This window comes from Cervus elaphus, chromosome 31 (genome assembly GCF_910594005.1).
Source record: "Cervus elaphus chromosome 31, mCerEla1.1, whole genome shotgun sequence".
In the NCBI taxonomy this organism is placed as follows: domain Eukaryota; kingdom Metazoa; phylum Chordata; class Mammalia; order Artiodactyla; family Cervidae; genus Cervus; species Cervus elaphus.
This window is the reverse complement of record NC_057845.1, coordinates 49,780,811-49,804,710: the sequence shown is the minus strand read 5'-3', so window position 1 is coordinate 49,804,710 and position 23,900 is coordinate 49,780,811. Positions and strand designations below refer to the sequence as shown.

Below are 23,900 nucleotides of genomic sequence, written 5' to 3'. Positions count from 1 at the left end.
TATCTAAATACTGCAATATGGTGTAGTGAAAGCAAAAATGATTTTATTGCCAGGCAGAAGTAGGTTCTCATCTCAATTTCAATAGCCAAGGGATTGAGGAAGTTTCTAAATGGTGTTTTCTTTCTGAAAACAAAACGTCACTTCAAATATGAAAGAGGAGTTAGATCAACATGCAATGTAATTCTCACTCAGCTTTAGTTCATAAAAAGACAGAAACTACTGTACTTGGCATACAGATCTTCACTTACTTATTCCTCTTGTGGTCATGGCAGGAGTCACTAGTTAAACTTTGTAGTTTCCATCTGAGCCAAGATCGACTGCAAAATTTTCAGCAAAGAGCTTCTACTAGCCGATAAGAGATGACACTGCAGAAAACTGATATATGATTTTAGCTCTATCCGATCCCTTTCACCTTTATCACTTTTTTTTCTAATATACTGCTTTTATTTATTGCTGATATGCATCTAGCAAATAAATGTATTCATCAGGCCAGGGGAATGTTGATATCTCATATGATTTAATTTCAGATGTGTCACTTTTCTTAAACAGACGAGGCTACAGAATAAGTCATCTTACAGAATGCATTCTATTGGAGTGGCAATAATTATCAACTGGTAGAAAAAGATATGGATAGGAAATGGCTCAACAGAATAATAGTTTAGCATAAAAGCACTTGAGAGAGCATATTCTACCAACGGTGAATAGGTGTTGTCAGAAAAAAATTTTTCATGACAAAATAATTTTATGATAAAAGTCTGCATTTAATGATGTTGATATATATATATGTATTTCCCTGATAAGAACTCCCAAGGGGAAGAAATAATATTTTTCCAAAGCAGTTTAGCCATGAAACAATTTTTCTTGGGATTTAAATATTTACATGCCCACTGTGTTGCGCTTGCCAATCCTTTCCAACTCTTGGGCAATCTTAATAGTTTTTGTCTGTTCCATACAAGTTGCTAAGCATTTTGTAAATCACATTATACAGAATATATTTTAGAAAATGCTATTTGAACGGTTGTGTCACTGATGAGTAAATATTATATAGGATTGGGGATATTCATTATATTTGTCTATTTTAAATCTTTTCAAATTCGTTAATTTTTGCAAAATAAGTTTAACTTTGTATGTAGATTGCTATGTGACATATAGAGTGACATTCTAGGCATTTGTTTGTAAAAATGCATTTATTTGAAACACAAGCAATTCACGTTCAGTAGAGAAATTTTGGAAAATGAAAATAAAGAAGAATTTAAAAATTAAAATTAAAAAATCATTCTGGGATATTTTGCCCCTACTCCTTTTGATTTTTGCTGTTGTTCGGTCGCTAAGTATGTCTGACTCTTTGTGACTCCATAGTCACTGTAGTTTGCCAGTCTCCTTCTGTCCATGGGATTTCTCAGACAAGAATACTGGAGTGGGTTGCTATTTCTTTCTCCAAGGGATCTTTCTAACCCAAGAATTGAACCTTGTTTCCTGCGTTGACAGGCAGATTCTTTACCACTGAGTCACCAGGGAAGCCCAGTACAGCTATTAATAAAAACACTGAACATTATATATTAAACAAACATAAGAGAACTCTGAAACATAGAAGGCGGAAGGCAGACTCCCAGGAATTTTGAGACCCGAGAAACAATATAGTGATGAATTTCTTGGGTTCCTTCTTTCCTTTTATGTCCCAGACTTGGAGCAGGAGAAGCAAGCCATCTGAAACATCAAGGGCAGAGACCTAATTAAAGACCAAAAAACAATAACAACAAAAACTTTCACTCTTTTAAATCACTCAAAACACTGCAATCCCACAACTTTTCTGCTGAAGAATACCCTTCTTTCAAAAGCCATCAATGAATTCTATATTTCAAAATTCAACACATAGTGCATTAGTTTCCCATTCATGTTGTAACAGATTACCACAAAATTAGTGGCTTATAACAATGTAAATTTATTATTTTATAGTCTTAGAGGCCATAAGTATGAAATGAATCTGCAGGACCACATTCCCTTTCTCTAGGGGAGAATCCATTTCCTGGCGTCTTCCAGCTTCTGCAGGTCTTTAGTAATCCTTGGCTCATCTCTCTTTATCACCTCTCCCTCTTCATATCTCCTTCTCTGACTCTGATGCTTCTATTTCCCTTTTATAAGGACCCTTGTGATTGCATTGGGTTTGCCCAGATAATAATCCAATAAAATTTCCCATCTCAGGATCCTTAATCACAGTTATAAATTTCCTTTTGCCCTTTGTGAAGGTATCATATTCACAGTTTCTGAGAATTAATACCTGAACATTTTTGGGGGCCATCATTTTGCCTATCAAAGATTGCTTTCCTTGAATTCCATGACTCTATACTGCCTTAATTTATATTTCTTAAATAACTGGTGATTTCTTTTCAATTTTCTTTCCAGGATTTTATCCCCTATTCTTTCCTTACTGGGTCTTTTCAGGTTCTCTTCTTCTTTTCAGGTTCTGCTCTATCTTCTCCTGGGCAATTTAGATCATCTTCTGTGTGACTCCTAAATATGTCTATATTTCTGACTCTGACATTGAAATTTCACACAAATGACACGTCTCAAATATAGCCTATCTCAGATTGGAATCAGTTTTGTATCATCAAAGTTAAATCATTTTGCATCCTTAGTGAATGTCACCTCCATGCACTCTTTCCCAAGTCAAAGACAGGTTATCTTAGATTTCCTTGTCTGCCTCACTTCCCATTATCAATTAATCCACAAACTACATTGTTTAATTCCTCTATAAAGATCCACATAAATAGCCACTCCCCATTTTAGGTCTCCTTGTCTTTTTCTCAGATTTTGGCAACAGACTCCCAAGTTTTGTTGTTGTTGTTTCGTCACTAAGTCACCTCTGACTGCTTTGCAACCCCATGGACTATGGGCCACCAGGCTCCTCTGTCCTTGGAATTTGCCAGGCAAGAATACTGGAGTGGGTTTCCATTTCCTTCTCTAGGGGATCTTCCTGACCCTGGTGTTGAATCCACGTCTCCTGCATTGGCAGGTGGATTCTTTGCCTCTGAGCCACCAGGGAAGGACCCTATCCAAGTTTGTTTCCTTCTAATTTGTTCTCCACATCGTAGCCTATGACTTTCCTATTTAAAACCCTCCAGTGACTTCTCAATGATGTAGGATAGAGATGAAACCACGTGCTCAAACTTGGGGTAAAAACTATATATTTAGTTCACTGGCTTTCTCTCTAGCCTCATCTCTCACTGTATTATTTCATTACAGGCGCTAATAATGGCTCTTTCTCTCTCGTTCTGCCACCATCTGTCTTTCCTCTTGAGGCTCCCGTATGCAGTTTATGCTATTTCTTCTGTCTAAAAGATATTTTTCTCACCTGACACCTAACTAACTAATATTTTCTTTTAAGTTTTCCAACTCTTCCAGGAAGCATTTTCGGCCCTGACTTCAGGTCACGTGTATTTTCTTAAAGGCTCCTGTAACAGTAGTATGCTTGTACATTGTTATTCTCATGCCCTTTCATAACTGCCCATCAGCAGCAGTAGACTGTAAGCATTGTGAGGGCAGACATATAGAGGTTGTAATAAGCATGCATTAATTATCTGGTGAAAGAAGAAACACATTATAATATATTATGGAGTACTAATTGTGTATGAAGGATTGTAACTTTTATACACTATGAAAAATAGAAACACTCTTAAGTGGAAAGTCTCATGTTTTCTTAAAAAGAGAGGCAGAGAGGAAAACAGCCAGGATGATCTTTAATATTACTTGAGATAAAGTGTTAATGCAAATGTATCATTGGTCGGTTGATATTTTTGATATTTTTAACCTTGAGAAATTTAACCGTCTATGGTTTTTATCAAGGAACTTTCATACAATAAAGTATAAATAAAATTCCATGTTGTTTTTAGAGCTGACAAACCTCATTTTGAATTGCCAACTATGTAATTATGACTACCTGTAAAATGGGGATGAAGTGCTTGCTGAATTTAATTGTAGAGGGCTGAAAATAAGAAACTAATTTATTTGGGGCCTTAAGGATTATAATTTTGGGGGAAAAAGCGTTGTCCTAGAAAGAGAAATAGTCAGGGGCTTATAAAGACAAAAAGCCACAAGGTGGTTAAGATTGTGTGCGTAGTTGCTCAGTCGTGTCCTACTCTTTGTGATAAGGATACTGGAGTGGGTAGCCATTCCCGTCTCCAGGGGCTGTTCCTGCCCCAGGGGATCCAATCCAGGTCTCCCACACTGCAAGCAGATTCTTTATGGGCCGGGCTACCAGGGAAGTCCAAGAGAACTCGAGTGGGTAGCCTGTCCTTTCTCCAGGGGATCTTCCGAACCCAGGACGCCTGGTGATAATTGTGATTGACTCTGACACAAGTTGGGAAATATTTGTCTTTAGTAATAATCATGATTGATTTTGGAGTACGGGCCCTGGTAAGTATCTTGAGTTTCTGGCAGATATTCTGGATGCCTTTGTTAGGACGATAGTTATCAAAAGGTTTGATTCCATCCAGGCACAAAAGTCTTGTATGAGTCACACTTCCTCAGGGGCCTCCTGGTTCCATTTTAGAGAACTCTCTTGGCAATACTCCATTTTGACTTTCCTTTCATAAGACAAGATTCCATTGATTCTTATAATGATTAGAAAAAAGTTAAGGTTCTGTATTTGCATTTTCATTTCAGTAGTACCCTTTTCTGTAAGTCTTAAAGTGAAGTGAAGTCTCTCAGTCGTGTCCGACTCTGCGACCCCATGGACTGTAGCCTACCAGGCCCCTCAGTCCATGGGATTCTCCAGGCAAGAGTACTGGAGTGGGTTGCCATTTCCTTCTCCAGGGGATCTTCCCAACCCAGGGACTGAACCTGGGTCTCCCGCATTGCAGGCAGACGCTTTACTGTCTGAGTCCCCAGGGAAGCCCATACACCTCTTAAACTGGACTTTTAAGTTTCGTGAGCTTGACAGAGTTCTAAATTGTGTGAAAATAGTCTGTATGTTAAAACTGCTAAGCTCTGAACATCTGTGTTCTTTGGTGCCCTATTTCCTTTGATTTGAAGTTCAGAATGAGAGATATTAAGTTCCAAATGTAAAACAAAAAGCTGCAAAAATATGCTCCAATATAAAAGCTGTTCAAAAAGAGTAATCATTCTTGAAACTCTGTAACTGTTTTGCAGATGATTTATTTGCTTCCTTTCTCTAATCAGAGAATTTTCTATACAGTCACAGAGTGAGACTGTTTCCTTGAGGCAAGAAAGAAATACAGAGGTCCTGACAAATAAGATGTTGCCTTGGGGAAGGGAACTACAGTAAGCACTCAGAAGTTCCTGCCTTAACAAGCAAACCTTTAAAAGTAAATGCAAATGGCAAAAAGTAGTGTGGGTTACTGGATTTTAACTACGTGACGTAACATTAAATGTTTTATTATCTGGTCATTTAAAAAAATGCTTCATATATGTTAAAATATGTGGACACAGAACATTGCCTGCCGTATCAGCGAACAAAGAATGTGGCTGCCGTCAGGCCATCAGCCACTGCAGCCGCCCCTCGCCCCTCGTGGGGAATGGTGAGTGGACTCAAGTGTGGGAAACAGCAGGATACTGGGCCTAGGTGGTAAAGGTGCATATCAACAAGTCCAGTCTCTTTATCTGCCCATGTACAGAAACGTGCTGAGTCTGTTAACTCAAGAAGTCTGTTTTTTAATTAACAGTAATCTTAAAAAAAAAAAGTCCTCTTTTGATGTTCCAACTATCTGGTTTTTGTTGCAAAACTCCTGTTATCCAGGCACCTCCCCTACTTCTGTGAGTTCTTTAGAGCTATCTGAGAGGCTGTCTTCCTGGCCCAAGTCCTCAGAAAATCCATTGAGTGAAACATAATTCTCAGTTTGTAGGTTGCACCTTTTTTTTCCAGTTGACAAGTAATTATTCCTAATAATTCTACTCCATTGTACACAAAGATTATTCAGTCTTAAAATTTTATTCATAAATACACAAGCAAGAGTTAACTGAGTTTTGAGAAAGTCACTGTAAGTAAATGTAGGAAAGAGCTATATATAGAAAGGAATACAGGATACTAAGGGGCCTTTATTTTTATTTTTTTTGTTCCCTTCTTATCCATTTATTTTTATTAGTTGGAGGCTAATTACTTTACAATATTGTAGTGGTTTTTGCCATACACTGACATGAATCAGCCATGGATTTACGTGTGTTCCCCATCCCAACCCCCCCTCCCGCCTCTCTCCCCATCCCATCCCTCTGGGTCTTCCCAGTGCACCAGCCCCGAGCACTTGTCTCATGCGTCCAACCTGGGCTGGCGATCTGTTTCACCCTTGATAGTATACTTGTTTCAATGCTGTTCTCTGGAAACATCCCACCCTCGCCTTCTCCCACAGAGTCCAAAAGTCTGTTCTGTACATCTGTGTCTCACTAAGGGGCCTTTAAAGTGAAAGAAATAATAAAGGCTACATAGAGGAAAAGACATTTTATTTTTAATCAAATCTTCGTTACCAATGTTGGGCAAGTCACTTCTGTTTTTAAAAGTCAGCTTACATGTCTGTGAAAGAGGTTTCTTCCCGGGAAAGCAGGAAGGATGCCTGTTTCACCTGATGCAGCAACCCCTGTTGTCCACGGGGGTCGTTTCCAGGACTCTCACAACCCACTCAAGTGTTCTTGCTTGGAGAATCACCAGAACCTGGTGGGCTGCAGCCCATGGGGCTGCAGAGTCAAACACAGCGGAGCGACTAAGCACAGCACACAGACCAACATCTGAGGATGCTCAGGTTCCTGATATATGGTGTAGTATTTTCGTATAACCTACACATATCCTCCTGTATACTTTAAATCATCTCTAGATTACTTATAATTCCTGATACATTGCAAATGGTATGGAAATAGTTGTAAATACAATGCAAATGCTATGTAAATAATTGCTAGTATGCAGCAAATCCAAGTTTTTCTTTTTGGAATGTTCTGAAAATTTTTTTGAATATTTTCCATCCACAGTTTGTTGAATCCATGGATGTGGAAACTGTGGATACAGAAGTCTGACTGTATTCCATTTTCTTGTTGTATTCTAAGTCAGAATATCAAGGGGACAAGAAGTGGGTGTGGGGTTTCTCTATGAGAGGCAGTAAACATTTGCTAGATTCCAGTGGTAACAATCAAAGACATCAGTTCTCACATATTTGTTTTTAACAGTTGTGAGAAAGCAACAAAGTTAGTGTTAGCCCATTTTAGCAAATGTGTATAGACTCAAGTCTGTCTTCAGCCCATCTTCAAAATCTGAAATAACTGGACCTGTGAGTATTGTGCATGTAAACAGGTTTTGGAAGGGGAAAAAAGAATTACTAGTCTGGAGGGATAGTAAATAGAAAATAAATGCTTAGAGATATCTGAGAAGTTTAAAAAATAAAACTTAGATCAGATTCCATTTGATGATATTTTGGTTAAATATCAAAGTTTTTTCATAGCTTGAAATTTCTCAGGACACATCTCTTTAAAATGTCGTGGATGACAGGTTTGTAAAACTGTGTGAACCCATCATCCTCTTGAAATGCTAAACACTGATGGTTCTAAAGAAAGTAAGTGCAATTCTCTTGCAGTTAATAGAAAAAAAAATTTTTTTTCTTTTTAAGCTTAATACATCATCACATAGAGGTTGAAAATTCTTAAAGGGAAAGGAAATATCGAATTATGCCAACTTATCTCAAAAGAGGATTAACTGGTATATGAAGAAAGATGTAAAAATGGATGAATGAAGAATTAGATGCTTAAATGTGATCGGAAATCACATTTGTGAAAAAGAACTGAATATTGAACCAAGAGTGAATAGCTGTAGATATTGAGTTTCTCAGACTGTGAATCTCTATCATAAAACATGAATGATTGTGTGATCACTTATCTGACAGCTTTGAAACCAATACATTCTTTAACCTAACATCATAGAAAAAGAATAAGAATTTCTGAATTTTATCATAATCAGGCCACTCTAGTTCTAAATTTCTCTGGAGTTTTTCTTCTTTTCTAATTGTGCTGGATGGTACCTTTAATTTTGGACTGAAACACACTGAAAATTTTCACATCTTTTTTCTCTTACTGTTGTCTTCAAGAATAGTCTTAGAGATGTTTTCAAACTATATAAATCAAAGACCTTGAACAAAATCTGTCTCACACCTTCTCTTTGATCCTGTTTTCTATGCCCTCAAATGTGTTTGTCCATTACAGAAAGAAAATGGGGTTTCAACTTTGTTTTCCAGTTTTCCAATATGACTTTCAAAGACATTAAGATAATCCTTTGCATTTCGCTAAAAGTTATTTTTGTCCTGTTTTTTCCTCCATTCTCAGTTATTATTATAAATATTCTGAATCATTAAAATTTTTATGTGTAATCTTACTTTGGTATTTAGCCTTACTTGCAAAAGTGGTGAAAATCCTAAATTTTTTGGGAAATAAGGAATGAAGATTCCAGCCTTGAAGGGCATTGAGGTTTCCATCATCATAACAGTTTCTAACTTCTTAATATACAGTAGTTAATTAAATCATCAGCTAGACATATCCTGTTTATTGCTCTTTTAGATTAAAATAAATTAAAGTAGAAAAGAAACACAATTTAATTGGCCTGAGATAAGTTGTTACATTGTTAGCACAACAGTTCTCTTGGAATTTAGTAATCATAATTATGCAAATCTTAATTAGGTAATTATTGTTGTGCAGTTTTTCTCAACTAAGGGGGAAAATTCATTGGAACAATCAACCATATCATGCTGTGTCAGAAACTTTAAATCAGAAAAAATTTTAGAGTAAGTTGTAGAGTGCTTTGTTATTTATAGAGTATAATGTAATTCCCGAATCAACTAACAGAGAAAAAGTCTGAAATACTCCTGCTTCAATATTTGTTCTTTTTTGTAGTTGCCAAAGTGTTTCTCTGATTTGTCACTATAAGACTGATGGAAGGAAGACAAGTCATCATGCATGGGTTATTTTTCATCAAAGTAGACACCTGATAAAAGAGGCTCGCTCATGAAGTCTTTGTTCTTTCACGAATAAATTTTGAATATATTTGAATAAATTTTTGTGTTGGTCCATCAGAAATTGAGTTCAGAGACTGGATCTGAATTTTGTTTCTACTTTTGATATATAAAAATCAAAGAAGGAGAAGGAACTGAGTGTTTATACCATATCATTATATGCATTCTTAGAAATTTAGATATTTTGCAAAATAGAAGAATGTACAATTTTGAAAAAAGTAGAGTTAGTTAAAATAAAAATTTCTAACCAAAGTAGTAGCAAAAGCAATGAGAGGTATTTCAGGAGATAACTTGAATAAGCCAGAAAGGCAGTTCAGCATAGATAGGGACTACTTCAGTAGACAGGGTAAAATGGCTTGTGACATTAAGACAGTAGATAGCAGTGGATGTCTGAGCCAGTAGAGCATTCATTGAGATGGTCAAAGAGGAAGATAAACCTGCTTAGAGATTGGATTTGGCAAAGCTATAATAATGCTTTTTAGGAGATCTGTGTTTAGACATCACTGAATTTTTTTTTTCATATAGAATTAATGAATTTATAGTTTCTTGGCTTCTTCATCAATAACATATTTTTAAACATATTTTCTTGTTTATTCTAATTTATGTTTCTAAATTTTGAAAATCATACTTTGATTTTTTTTGGAGATTGTACTAAAGATTTCCAAGTAAGTACGCATTCCAGAGCCCTTTAAACTACCTGGTGGCTCAGATGGTAAAGAATCTGCCTGCAATGCAAAGACGTGGGTTTGATCCTTGCCTTGGAAAGATTCTCTGGAGAAGGAAATGGAAACCCATTCCAGTATTCATGCCTGGAGAATTCCATGGACAGAGGAGCCTGGTGGGCTACAGTCCATGCAGTTGTAAAGAGTCAGGTATAACTGAGTTACTAACGCTCAGCCCGAAAATAAACATATTTTCTTGGCTCCTGAAGCAGATCCCAAGGAGCAATAGGATTTTACCTTCATTGACTCTTTGTTTCTCCTTGCACCCCTGATTCTGTGCCTTTGTATTATTTCTGTTTCTGGTTTCTTACAACCTGGAAGTTATTCTTCATTTGCCATTAATGTATGTGAATTTGGTTTTGTGGGTCTATTAGTTGGTCTTGTAGAGACAGAAACCTGTCCTGTTGGGTGAGGGATGACAGAATATTCTGTTTGTTTTATTCAAGAATACATCAGCCTTCCACTGAAAAGATAAATAGCATTCTGAGATCCACATTTGTGAGCACTTTTGTTTGCCATGTTTATTTTAATCAGTGACTAAGGGTGTAGAACTAAAGCCACAAGCTGTGTGTCTATGTGTCTGTAATTGCAAAAAGTTATTATCCTTTATTTTGTGTTAGGAATAGTCTCTTCTTGAAAAATAAATAAACTAGATTTAAAGATTTCATAAATTAAGGAGTTCTATATTGATTGGTTTGTAGAAGCTAATAAGGTATACATAAATCAAATATAAAGAAACTAAAATTTCCTAGAGAATAAAGAAAGTAAGTATTTCATACTTTAGATATGGCAACCTTATAAAACAAATAACAGAAAATGCCAAAAGAATTCTTTTCATTGAAAATGCCCATTTAAAGCACTTTTTAAAAAACCACAGGAATCCCAACTTCAATAATTAAAGCAAAACTTTAGACAATTCTGACTACTTTGACAATGTTTTTTTGCCTGTCTCTGTTAGTTTATTTTTAATTGAAGTATAGTTGATTTACAATATTGCATTAGTTTCAGGTGTACATCATAGTGATTCAGCATTTTTATATATTATACTCCAGTTAAAATTATTATTACAGAATAATGGCTTTGTTTCCCTGGAAGCAATATACCCTTGTTATTTACTTATTTTATATGTAATAGTTTGGATCTCTTAGTCTCCTACCCTGTCTCATCCCTCCCCAGTTCTTTTTCCTCACTGGTCACCACTAATTTGCCCTCTATATAGGTGAGTTTATTTCTGTTTTGTTATATTCATTTGTTTTACTTTTTAAATTGCATATATAAGTGATTTCATAGAGTATTTGTCTGTCTTATTTTATTAAGCATAATACCCTCTAGGTCCAACCATGTTGCAGAATTTCACTATTTTTTTGTGACTGAGTGATAGTCCACTGTGCGCACACACATGCATTGTGTCTAATGATGAACATTTATGTTGCCTCCATATCTTGACTATTATAATAATGTTGCTGAGAACATTAGAGTGTATGTATCTTTATGAATTAATGTTCTTGTTTTCTTTGATGTCTAACCAGGATTGGAATTGCTGGGTTATATGGTGATTCTAATTTTAGTTCTTTGAGGAAGCTCTATACTGTTTTCTAATGTAGCTGCACCAATTTATTTTTCCACCAATAGTGTACTAGAGTTCTCTTTCCTCCACATCTTTGCCAACATTCGTTATTTTCTGGTCTTTTTGGTGATAGACATTTGGGAAGGTGTGGGATGATATTTCATTCAGCTTTGATTTATAATTCTCTGATAAATGGCATTGTTGAGAATCTTTCATGTGCCTGTTATCTATCCATATGTCTCCTTTGGAAAAATAACCTGTTCAAGTCCTCTCCCCATTTTTATTCTGGTTTTCTTTTATATTGAGTTGTATTAGCTGTTTGTATGTTTTATATATTAACCCCTGATCAGTTATATCATTTACAAATATTTTCTGCCATTTAGTAGGTTGTCTTTTCTTTCTTTTTTTTTTTTTTTGATATTTTTCTGTGCTGTGCATAAGCTTTTAAGTTTAATTAGGTCTCATTTGTTTGTTTATTTTGCCTTAAGAGACAGATCCAAAAAAAAATTATTGCTGTGGTTTATGTCAAAGAGTTTTCTGCCTATGTTCTCTTTTAGGAAATTTCTGGCCTTATACTTAGATCTTTACTCCATTGTGGGTTTATTCTTTATATGATATGTGAAAATGTTCAAATTTCATTTCTTAACATGTAGCTGTCCAGTTTTTCCAGCATCCCTTATGGAAAAGGGTGTTCTTTCTCCATTGTATATTTTTGCCTTCTTTGATGTGGATTAATTGACCGTAGTGTGTGGGGTAGCTTCTGGGCTCTCTGTCCTGTTCCATCGATTCATGTGTCTGTTTTGGGCCAGCACCAGCTGTTTTGATTACTATACTTTTGTTCTATAGTCTGAAGTCATGGAGTATGCTGTTTCCAGCTTTTAATTTTTCTCATGATTGTTTTGGTAATTCTAGGTCTTTTGTGGTTCCACATAAATTTTAGTATTGTATATTTTATTTTTGTGGAAACTGTTATAGGTATTACGATAGCATGCATGCATGCTAAGTCACTTCAGTTGTGTCTGATTCTTCGTGACCCTACAGACCCACCAGGCTCCTCTGTTCAGGCAAGAACACAGGAGTGGGTTGACATGCTCTTCTCCAGGGGATCTTCCTGACCCAGGGATCAAACCTGTGTCTCTTATGTCTCCTGCATTGGTAGGTGGGTTATTTACCACTACTGACACCTGGGAAGCCCTGGTTCAGTTCAGTTCAGTTCAGTTCAGTCACTCAGTCGTGTCTGACTCTTTCTGACCCCATGGCCTGCAGCATGCCAGGCTTCCCTGTCCATCACCAACTCCTGGAGCTTGCTCAAACCCATGTTCATCAGGTCAGTGATTCCATCCAACCATCTCATCCTCTGTCATCCTCTTCTCCTCCTGTCTTCAATCTTTGTCAACATCATGGTCTTTTCAAATGAGTCAATTCTTCTCATTAGGTGGCCAAAGTACTGGAGCTTCAGCTTCAGCATCGGCCCTTCCAATGAATATTCAGGACTGGTTTCCTTTCAGATTTCCTTTCATATTGACTGGTTGGATCTTCTTGCAGTCCAAGGGACTCTCAAGAGTCTTCTCCAACACCGTGATTCAAAAGCATCAATTCTTCAGCGCCCAGCTCTCTTTATAGTCCAACTCTCACATCCATACATGACTACTGGAAAAACCACAGCTTTGACTAGACAGACCTTTGTTGGCAAAGTAATGTCTCTGCTTTTCAATATGCTGTCTAGGTTGGTCATAACTTTCCTTCCAAGGAACAAGCATTTTTTAATTTCATGGCTGCAATCACCATCTGCAGTGATTTTGCAGCCCAAGAAAATAGTCTGTCACTGTTTCCACTGTTTCCCCGTCTATTTGCCATGAAGTGATGGAACTGGATGCCATAATCTTAGTTTTCTGAATGTTGAGTTTTAATCCAACTTTTTCATTCTCTTCTTTTACTTTCATCAAGAGGCTCTTTAGTTCTTCCTCGCTTTCTGCCATAAGGGTGGTGTCATCTGTATATCTGAGGTTATTGATATTTCTCCCGGTAATCTTGAAATTAAAAGACGTTTGCTCCTTGGAAGGAAAGCTAAAACAAAACTATATAGCATATTAAAAAGCAAAGACATCACTTTGCTGATAAAGTCCATCTAGTCAAAGCTATGGTTTTTCCAGTAGTCATGCCTATGGATGTGAGAGTTGGACTATAAAGAAGTCTGAATGCAGAAGAATTGATGCTTTCAAACTGGGGTGCTGGAGAAGACCCTTGAAAGTCCCTTGGACTGCAAGGAGATCAAACCAATCAATCCTAAAGGAAGTCAACTCTGAATATTCATTGGAAGGACTGATGCTGAGGCTGAAGGTCCAATATTTGGTCATCTGATGTGAAGAGCCAACCTATTGGAAAAGACCCTGGTGCTGGGGAAGATTGAGGGCAGGAGAAGAAGGGGATGACAGAGGATGGAATGGTTGGATGGCATCACCAATTCAATGGACATGAGTTTGAACAAACTCTGGGAAGTAGTAAAGGGCAGGAAAGCCTGGTGTGCTACACTCCACGGGGTTTTGAAAAGAATCAGACACGACTTAGTGACTGAACAACAACACAGCATCAACTAAATACCAGAAAACAAAAGTAAAAAAAAAAAAATCCCATTTGAAATTGTATATTAAAAAGATAAAATAGTTAGGGGGAAAGCCTTACAAATGAGGTAAAAGACCTTTATGCTAAGAACCATAAAATGGTGATAAAGGAAATTGAAGATGATTCCAAAAAAATGGAAAGATATCCCTTGCTCTTGGATTGGGAGAATTAATATTTTTAAAATGGCCATACCACATGAAGAAATCTATAGAGTTAATGTGATCCCTATCAAAATACCCATGACATTTTCATAGAACTTAACAAATAATTCTAAAATGTATATGAAACCCTGTAAGACCCAGAATTGCCAAAACAATTCTGAGGAAGAAGAGCAAGGCTGGAAGCCTAGCCCTCTACATGTAGGTAGTGAAACAAGACAGAGATTCTGGAAATGCACCCACACACCTACAGTCAATTAATCTTTGACAAAGGGCATAAGAACCGAGTCAAGGAAAGACAGATTCAGCAAGTGGTATTGTGAAAGCTGAAAAGCCACACCTAAATCAATGAGGTTAGAACACTGCCTCACTTCATACCCAAAAATAAACTAAAAATGGCTTAAATACTTAAATATGAGATGATACCATAAAGCTTCTAGAAGAGAACATAGGCAAAACATTCTCTGATATAAATTGTAGTAATGCTTTCTTAGGTGAGTCTCCCAAGGCAAGGAAAAATAAAAGCAAGATTGAACAGTTAAGACCTAATCAAACTTGAAACCTTTTGTGTAGCAAAGGAAACCATAAACAAACTGAAAGACAGCCTATGTACTGGGAGAAAACATTTGCAAACAATGTGACTAACAAGGGCTTAATGTCTACAAAATGCAAACAGCTCATACAGTTTAACAACTAATGACCTATTCAAAAAATGGGTAGAAGACGTAAATAGACAGTTCTTCAGAGAAGACATATAGATGGCAAATAGGCACATAAGAAGGTGATCAACATTGTAATTATTAGAGAAATGCAAATCAAAAATGCAGTGGGATACCACCTCACATCAGTCAGAAGGCCATCATCAAAAAAACTACAATAAATGCTGGAGATGGTGTGGAAAAAAGGGAGCACTCCTACAGTGTTGGAAGGTATGCCATTATGGGAAACATTATGGAGTTTCCTTAAAAAAGTAAAAGTAGAGTTGCTATATGATCCATCAATCTCACTTCTGGCCCTGTATCTGGACAAAACTCTAATTAAAAAAAATACAATTTTCTTTAAAAAGTCAACTAAAAAAAAGATACAGTTTTCACAGCAGCATTATTTGCAAAAACCATGGCATGGAAGGAGCCTAAATGTCCATCAACAGATAAATGGATAAAGAAGATGTGGTATAGATATAGATATAAGATATACTATATCTTATATTCCCCTGGAGACGGAAATGGCAGCCCACTCCAGTATTCTTGCCTAGATAATCCCATGGATGGAGGAGCCTGGTGGGCTACAGTCCATGGGGTCGCAAAGAGTCAGACATGACTGAGCGACTCCACCACCACCACCACATATCTTATATAGTATATCTTATATGTAAATATTATAAGATATAGTATTAGAATACTACTCAGCCTTAAAAGAAGAATGAAATAATACCATTTGCAGCAACCTAGAGATTATCATATTAAGTGAAGTCAGACAAAGACAAATATATTCATTTGTGAAATCTAAAATATGATACAAATGGGCTTCTAAAACAAAAAAACTCACAGGCATAGAAAATGAATTTACATGTATCAAAGGGAAAAGGGAGATGGGGAGGAATAAATAAGAGATTTGGAATTATATATGTTTATATATATATAACATAAACAGCAAGGTATTGCTGTATAATATAGGGAACCCTATTCAACATCCTGTGACAAAGCATATGGGCTTCCCTGCTGACTCAGCGGTGAAGAATCTGCCTGCCAATGCAACAGATATGAGTTCAATCCCTGATCTGGGAGGATCCCACATACCATGGAGCAACTAAACCCGTATGTTGCAGTTACTGAAGTCCGTGCTCCCTAGAGATGGTGCTGTCAACAAGGGAAGCCACGGTTATGAGAAGCCCATGCACCACAACTCGAGAGTAGTCCCCACCTGCTATAGTTAGGGAAAAGCCTGCGCAGCATCCACCGGAGCCCCAGCGTAGCCAGAGATAAATAAATAAAAATAAGTAAAATGATTTTAAAAAAGCATCGTAGAAAAGAATATGAGAACAACATATGTTTACCTTGGTATAACTGATCTCCTTGCTGTCTACCAGAAACTAACACAACATGGTAAATCTACTATATTTCATTAAAAAAATTAAAAAGAAATTTAGAAAAACATGTCCTACATTAAAATGCTAATTATTTTTATGTCAATAGAAATTATCTTCACAACAGCTGAAACATAATTTTTCAGGATTTTTAATTTTAAAATATCAGATTTATATTGTTTTGTTAGTAGTTGATAGCCTTTGGACTTGAATAAGCAATTTTAAGCAGTATTCTAAAATACTGAAACATTCATCTTCATGCATGGTTTTAGTGTTTATACATGGTTTAAATATACATATAATTATATATACATATATATTAAATATATGTTTTATATATATATAGTATAATTCTTTGCTTAATTTTATATGTCACAGAGTTGCTATATGTTCATGTGAGAATACTGTGATATGCCATTCAGATCTTTCTTTAGGAATAAAATGCTCATCTAGGAACAGAGAGTGATACCAAAAAAAGGCTTACACACAATTGCCCCTCCCCCTCCCCACTGGTAATCACTAGGCTCAAGGATATATTGTGCAGCATGAGTGTATCGGTCACTCAATCATGTCCGATAATGCGACCCCACGGACTGTAGCTACCTCCAGGTTCCTCTGTCCATGGAATTCTCCAGGAAAATAATACTGGAGTGGGTTGCCATGCCCTTCTCCAGGGGATCTGTCCAACCCAGGGCTTGAACCTCCATCTCCTGCATTGCAGGAAGATTCTTTACTGTCTGAGACACCAGGGAAGCCCCTACAATATGGGGAATATAGCCAATGTATTGTAGTAACTATAAATGGAAAATAACCTTTAAAATTTTGTGTGTGTGTGTATGTGTATATATATATGTATATATATAAACTTAGCCCATTTGGAGAAGTGCCTCAGTTAAAGGCGCCTGACTTGTCCTTGGTCATACCTTCCAGAGGCAGCTTACATTCAGTGACTAATCAAACACGAGTGTCGATCTGGGTGTCTCTCAGTGGCCGTCCTAGTCTTGAGCTGCGTGAGCAGCTGTAGCCCTCCGTGTGCCTGCATCCCAGCACTTCTCCTGCTCAGTACTGCCTCTCTCCCTCTGCTTCCACAAATCTTGATTCTCACAGCACTCCTTGGTAATTGTTCTTCACGCTCATCTCTGAATCAGGATCTGTTTCCTGGAGAATCTAGACTAGGGTACTCTGGGTCTATTGAGATACCTACCTACTTATTATCTTTAACTTCATTATCTATTAAGCTGGCTATGCAACTACCCACTCTAAGAAGGTATAAAAAGGATGTGTGCATTTATAACTTTTGACATGCCAAGTGTTTGTTTATGACAACACTCAATTACCTGTTGTCTGGTTCTCCTAAATAAAAACCAGTTACTTCATTAAATGCTGTAATATACATGAGTTGATTACAGCCCTATGAGCAATAGTACCAAAATTTTTTGACTGTGTATGTTGGGTTATGAGATGTCTTTTTGTTTATCAAGAGAAACTAGGAGCTAATTTGTCTTATAGAAACATGTGTTGATGTAGAACAGTTTGTACCCAGTAGATCTTGAGAACGTAAAAGAAAATTTTACTGAGGAAATTGCAATTAGTAATGTAAAGACAATACTTGGCAGAAACTTCTGAGATAGAATTCTTTGGCCCCTTAGCAGCAGTCTATGAAGGAGGACCAGTGTTAATTACAGCTGAACAGAACTTTCTTATTTCCCAATCTCTGTCAAAGGAGGGCCATCAAGCAGTATTTATTTTTCAAAAGACAGAAAATAGATCCAGTTGGCTGAGGCTCCAACTCTGATTTATTTCTTCAGTTCAGTTCAGTTGCTTAGCTGTGTCCAACTCTTCGCGACCCCATGAACCGCAGCATGTCAGGCCTCCCTGTCCGTCCCCACTCCCGGAGTTCACCCAAACCCCTGTCCATTGAGTCGGTGATGCCATCCAACCATCTCATCATCTGTCATCCCCTTCTTCTCCTGCCCTCAATCTTTCCCAGCATCAGGGTCTTTTCAAATGAGTCAGCTCTTCGCATTTATTTCTTACTGTTTTGCATATATCACACAAATCCAGATCTTATGACTTTCACCAATTTTATTGGAATCAGGAATGATAGTTTTATAATTTCTTTTAACCCGAGTTTCTTCATGGCCTGCTCTCTGTTTATCACCTTGCTTTATCTCTTGCACTCTTCTTTCTGCCACACCCTGCCACGCACACCACAGACCACCTGCGTCACTTCTGATAGTGAGTACTCCGTGCTTTACCTCCAGTATGGTGCAGTGGTTAAGAGGTAGACCCTGCTTTCGGCCCAGCCCTACATTCACTCTTCCACTTCTGGTAAGTTACTTTCCCAGCTGTGCCTCAGTTTCCTCAACTGAGAATAATGTTAGAACCTCACTTGAATGTGGAAAAAGTAAGTGCAGAGTGCTTGGTTCACAGTAGCTTACATACTATTGGATGCTATGTTATTTGATAGAAATTACATATTCTTGTTTAGGGTCTGTTCTGTTCCGTTTTGCTCTTCAAGCGTATTACTGTGATTGGGGGTGTATTAAATGTGTGTGCTTACACATTTCAAGTTCTACTTTATGAATGTGTATGACAAAAGGAATTCATCTTGATAGAGTACTTGTACATGTAGATTAGTACATAACTGTTGAGAAATTAATGAAAATTTTATTAAAAATGTTCCTGTTGCCTAGAGACAACATAGAGGCTTGAACATATCTCTACAAACTTTGCATTGAAGGACTGAGGTTTACGTGTGGACTTGTTTCTTCCTATTAAAAAAACAATTAAATGTGTGGAAGGTCCCAAGGCAAGTCTCTTTCTTTTTACCTTGACTGGTCCACTGCAGGGAGATCTTGGAATTATCTGGTAATTGGGTCTGACATGATTCATGAAGAGGGACTGCCCTGTGTGGAGACTGAAATGCCGGGTCACAGTCAGCTCCTCACTCTGGCTTTTGTTACCACTAATGCGATCACTGTGTGTCCAGCCCAGGTGTTATGTCCGTATCTCACACACAGCAGAAAGGCTACAGGAAGCCTTTCAAAAGTAGGTATTTGTTTTTCCAGGGGTTAGTGGCACCCTTCTTTGTCTAAGTAATGGATCTTACATTGTGTATGTTAAACTTATTGAGCATTACTTAAATCCCATAACACATACCAACAATGTGATTAAAGCTAATTTCTGTTGGATCGTTTGTCAGATTAATTGGTTAGCGCCCCAGGTGCAGAGTTCCTCTTCTAAGCACTAAAAATAGCATCGTTACAGAATCTTCAAAAATGCGGTATGTAAGCCAGTTGCCACATCCAAAAACTGAATTATTTATTCAAGTATTTCATTTGCAACTGAATGTTTGACAGTTGTGGCAAAAAGCAATGTAAAAATATGAAGAAATGTTTTGATAGTAATTTTTGAAGTTTTTGAATTTTTTGAAGTAAGTTTTGAAGTAATTTTTCCTCCTTTGACCTTTAATTTGCTGTCATACATTGACTTCAAAGCCCTCAGTGTAATATACAGAATCCCCAAACATTCCTTTCATTTGTTTTCCCTGATCCCATGTTAGCTTTTCCTGACGTCTTACAGACACTGTATTCGATTTACATTTCTTCACATCAGATTTTTATTTTCCTAATTCCTGTAGGAAAAAGTGAACATGCGACATAGCATGCATAAGGTAACTAAAAGACCACCCTAATGTAAAAATGTATACTTATATAAACATATAAACCCGAAGACTCATCATTTGTTTTTTTCTGCCCACTCAGCAAATCAGTCAGTATATCCCCATATTGATTATTTCTTTTCATTCTCTCTCTACTGTCTTGGTCTCGACTACATCATTCCCTGCCCACAGTATTTCAATAGCTTCTTAATCGGTTTCTCTGTCTTAGTTCATTCTTTCTCTTGGCTCTTCTATTTAGTATGGTCAGTATAATTCTCCACTCTCATCTTTGTCATTTTTTCCCCTTAAAAACTGACAATGCCTATTATTTATTTGTCAAAGTGAAACTTACCAGCCTTTCTAACTTAAATTCAAATACTGAGCTCTGGCTAGCAGAGTGTGGGCAGAGGTGATGTTCCTATCTCCATGCCTGGACCACAAGACCTCCTACACCACTGGCTTCATGCTTTCTCTCTTCCATCATCTCCTGACAGTGTCAGGAAAACAGTGGAAAACTTTGAAATGATAGAGAATGAAAGAATCGATAGATTAAAAAGAGTAGGGTCTTTCAGTAACTTCATGGTGCAAAGCTCTTTGTCCCTAAATCCCACTCCTGTAAGCAAGAAAGAGAATTCCATTGTTTTGTGGGGGAGGTATTTGTTGAAGCAGTTAGCCAGCTATCCTAATGTGTTTCAGTTTTGCAGCAGCAGTATTATTGGTACAAGTCAAGATTAATTAATTTGCTGGGGGGTTATTATTTGGATTTGGGACGCTTTGTGCAGTTTTTTCATTAGTTCCTTGCATATGGTTTTTGAATGTAATAGTCTTTTTGTTTGACAAGAAATAATTCATCTTGATAGCGTACTTGCATCTATTTTGTCCTAGGTACAAAGAGGAAGCAAAGAAAAGGTTATTTCTTTAATATACTTCTAAAAAGCTTATGGGTTATATTGTAGTCTTACCTTGAGCCCATTTTCTACTAAATTTTTACACTCAGCATAGAACCTCAACAACATTGTCACTCCTGTTAGAATACCAAGTGATTAGAGTCATTTTCAGGTCTTATCTGAGACACCCAGAATTGTTCTGTCGCCTGATTGTTCCTAGGGTTTGATGCTAATGGAAGAGTTTTTGTTAATTTTTCCTTATTGCTTCTAAAGGAAAATTCTTTTACTGAATTCCCACTGTTGTACAAAATCAATGTAAGCTTTATTTTGCAAGCACCCATTACTTCAGGCAGTCCTTTTCATAGCTTGAGCACTTTGATGGCAATACCTTGGTAAAGAAAGCGCCCCGCATCATTCCTAGAAGTTAAGTTTCTGTGGGATGACTAGGCCTGCAGACAGAAGAAGGAAATCCCGTCTTGTGACGTGGCCCAGCACTGGAGCGTGTCATTTGTGGCCACTTCTCTTTCAGCCATCCTTCTCTCTGCCATCTTACAAAATCTCTCTCTTATCTGAGGACTAGAAAATGACATTTACTAGATCACCACTTCGGAATTCACGTTTTGGATAAATACAGGATGTCAAGAGGGTCCTGACAATTTATTTCAAAATCTTGTTTTGCTTCCAAATAGCATCAGTTGTTCATTCTTCACATTTTCTGCTCTAGGAAAACATATATGCAAGAGGTTTGTTTACTCCTAGGTTATTTAACATAAAACGCTGAATTAACAGGTGACCTTGGTCAATGCCATTCTCAGATATGTGTAACAATCCCTGATAATATATTTTATAACCTTTCTGGGTGAGTAGGGATTGAGGCATGTCAGAAAGGTCAAAAGAGGGGAGAAGAGGATAAAAAGAAACCTGGTGTTTGGTTTCTAAGCCTGTCTCTGGAACTGGACTTGAAAGCTTTAGGGACCAGCCACCACAGAGACCACACTGCTAATCTCGTTTGCTTTTACTGTACATTAATGGGCTCACTAAGATGACGACGCTTCACATCGTGTTGTCATTGCCTGTTTATGTTTGTCTTCCATGCATGGAGGAAAGGATCAATCACGTGTTACTTACCTTTGAATCTTGAAACAAACACATTCAATAAAAGTTTTGGTAACTGAGAGAGTGAATAACTGAAGTGACCTCTACATTTGACTGTCATTGTAGTATAACAGGATATTATAATCGAGCTATAGTCCTGATTACATATGAACCCTGATTTACCATTTAGGCTTTTTTTACAAGATAAAAGTAGTAAAGGAAGAAATTAGTAGTGAGAAAGAGGAATGAAGGTCAGGATCATGTAGATGAGGAAGAATGGGTAAAGGTTAATCATTAGAAAACAGAAGAGATTTAAAAGTAAGAGGTGATAGGATTTATAGATGGAGATAGGGAAAGAGTTATGAAAGAGATGAACGTGTGGGTGGAATCAGCCTGTGAGCATCCAGGATTATAGTCAAGTAGTTCTCCGACTCACTGAATAGGCAGTTGTGAAGATGTAGTACAGTAAGCCGCAGAGTTTCTTAGAGGGAAGCTGTTCCACAGATAAGAAAGTCTTTTTATTCCGTATTATTATTTTCCTTTCATGTTGGGAGGATGTACCAGTGACAGTTGGTCTCCTTTCAGCCAAATAGCTCCCATATGCTACATAATGCTGCTGCTGATTAAAATCCTATGGAAGAGTCAGCCTGTGTCTGGAACAATAGCAGCCTGAATTCAAATGTATCCGTCTTCTGGGGAAGCAGAGATAATCAAATTCCCCCCTTCAGCAACTTTGGGAACACACCATTTGACAAGATACAATGGGTGTGAGTCACACACGTTCTGTCTGTATACCTGCTGCCTGTTGATCACCAGGTTCTGGCATTTTGTGAGTTTTTCTCTTCCCTATTCATGCCTTATAGTCTTTGTCATTGAAATGCAGGGGCACTTCTGTGAAAGCTGTTACTGACACATGTATGAAAACTTAGGAGATCAGTAGGGAGACAAAGTTGTGGGTGATATGAGGAAAAAACCATCTTTAGTCAGAGAAATTTGGGTTTCAATATGCTTTTCACCTTTTTAGTATGTAACCTGGACAAGTGATTTAAGTTCCTCTGAACTTTGATTCCCACATCTGTAAAATGGGGATAATGATATATGACAGAGAATTGTTTTGTGGGTTAAATTACATAATTTATGTTTGGCTATGCATTCTGGAAAAATCTAGGTGATGAGATCTACAAGGAACCCTCAAACACTCCATTTAAACCCTTGCCCTCAGAGACTTGTCCAAATCTTTAACATGGCTTCTAGAAGCCTAAGGCCTCGTGTCCCTGGGACAACCAGCCCTCTTTGGAGTTCTCATTTGGAAAAACTCAGGGATGTTAGAAGAATTTACTGTTTGCTCTGCTGCTGCTGGTGCTAAATTGCTTCAGTCGTGTCCGACTCTGTGCGACCCCATAGACGGTAGCCTACCAGGCTCCCCCGTCCCTGGGATTCTCCAGGCAAGAACACTGGAGTGGTTTGCCATTTCCTTCTCCAATGCATAAAAGTGAAAAGTGAAAGTGAAGTTGCTCAGTCGTGTCCAACTCTTAGTGACCCCATGGACTGCACCCTACCAGGCTCCTCTGTCCATGGAATTTTCTAGGCAAGAGTAACTGGAGTGGGGTGCCATTGCCTTCTCCGACTGTTTATTCTAGCCAACACCAAATCTCTTTTTAGAGCATTTACTAAGAAAGGCTTGCAATTGTGAATCCTCTCTCTGAACCTTTAAAATATAGATATGTCTCCTATAACTTGGATGTATCTTTCTCAAGGACCTGAGAACCATTCCTTTGAAATATAATAAATAGTAAGGCCAGGGTCTCTGTCTCCTAGACTTGGAAGCATAGAATCCTAACTTTAATAATTGCCAGGCAGCAGAGTCAGTTGGCTGCACTAATCATGTTTGGTGGTTTTGAATTCCTGCCCACTTCCCTTTTCTACACCCTCATTTTGCCTTTAAAACCCCCGGTCACAGAGCTCTTTCTCCTACTATCTATCAGCATTTACTGAATAAAATCTGTTTTCATCACTCTAACGCCTGGCTTTGTTTCTTTTTGTTAATAAAGACTCTCTTTCAAATCTCTGCCCTTAGATCTTTTAATGGCGTGTGTGTGTTTT

At 37.5% G+C, this 23,900-nt stretch overlaps 1 long non-coding RNA gene across 7 annotated transcripts in view; it reads left to right on the top strand.

Moving 5' to 3' along the window:
• The window catches only part of LOC122687333, a 245,194-nt gene that overhangs the window by 201,867 nt on the left and 19,427 nt on the right, over positions 1–23,900 (top strand). The window contains exon 1 of one of the 7 annotated variants that reach the window (XR_006339118.1): positions 18,115–22,626. The exons of the other annotated variants lie outside the window; for them this stretch is intronic. This is a non-coding gene — a long non-coding RNA (uncharacterized LOC122687333). Of the gene's footprint in view, positions 1–18,114; positions 22,627–23,900 lie in introns of those variants that run through there. 7 annotated transcript variants of the gene reach the window in all.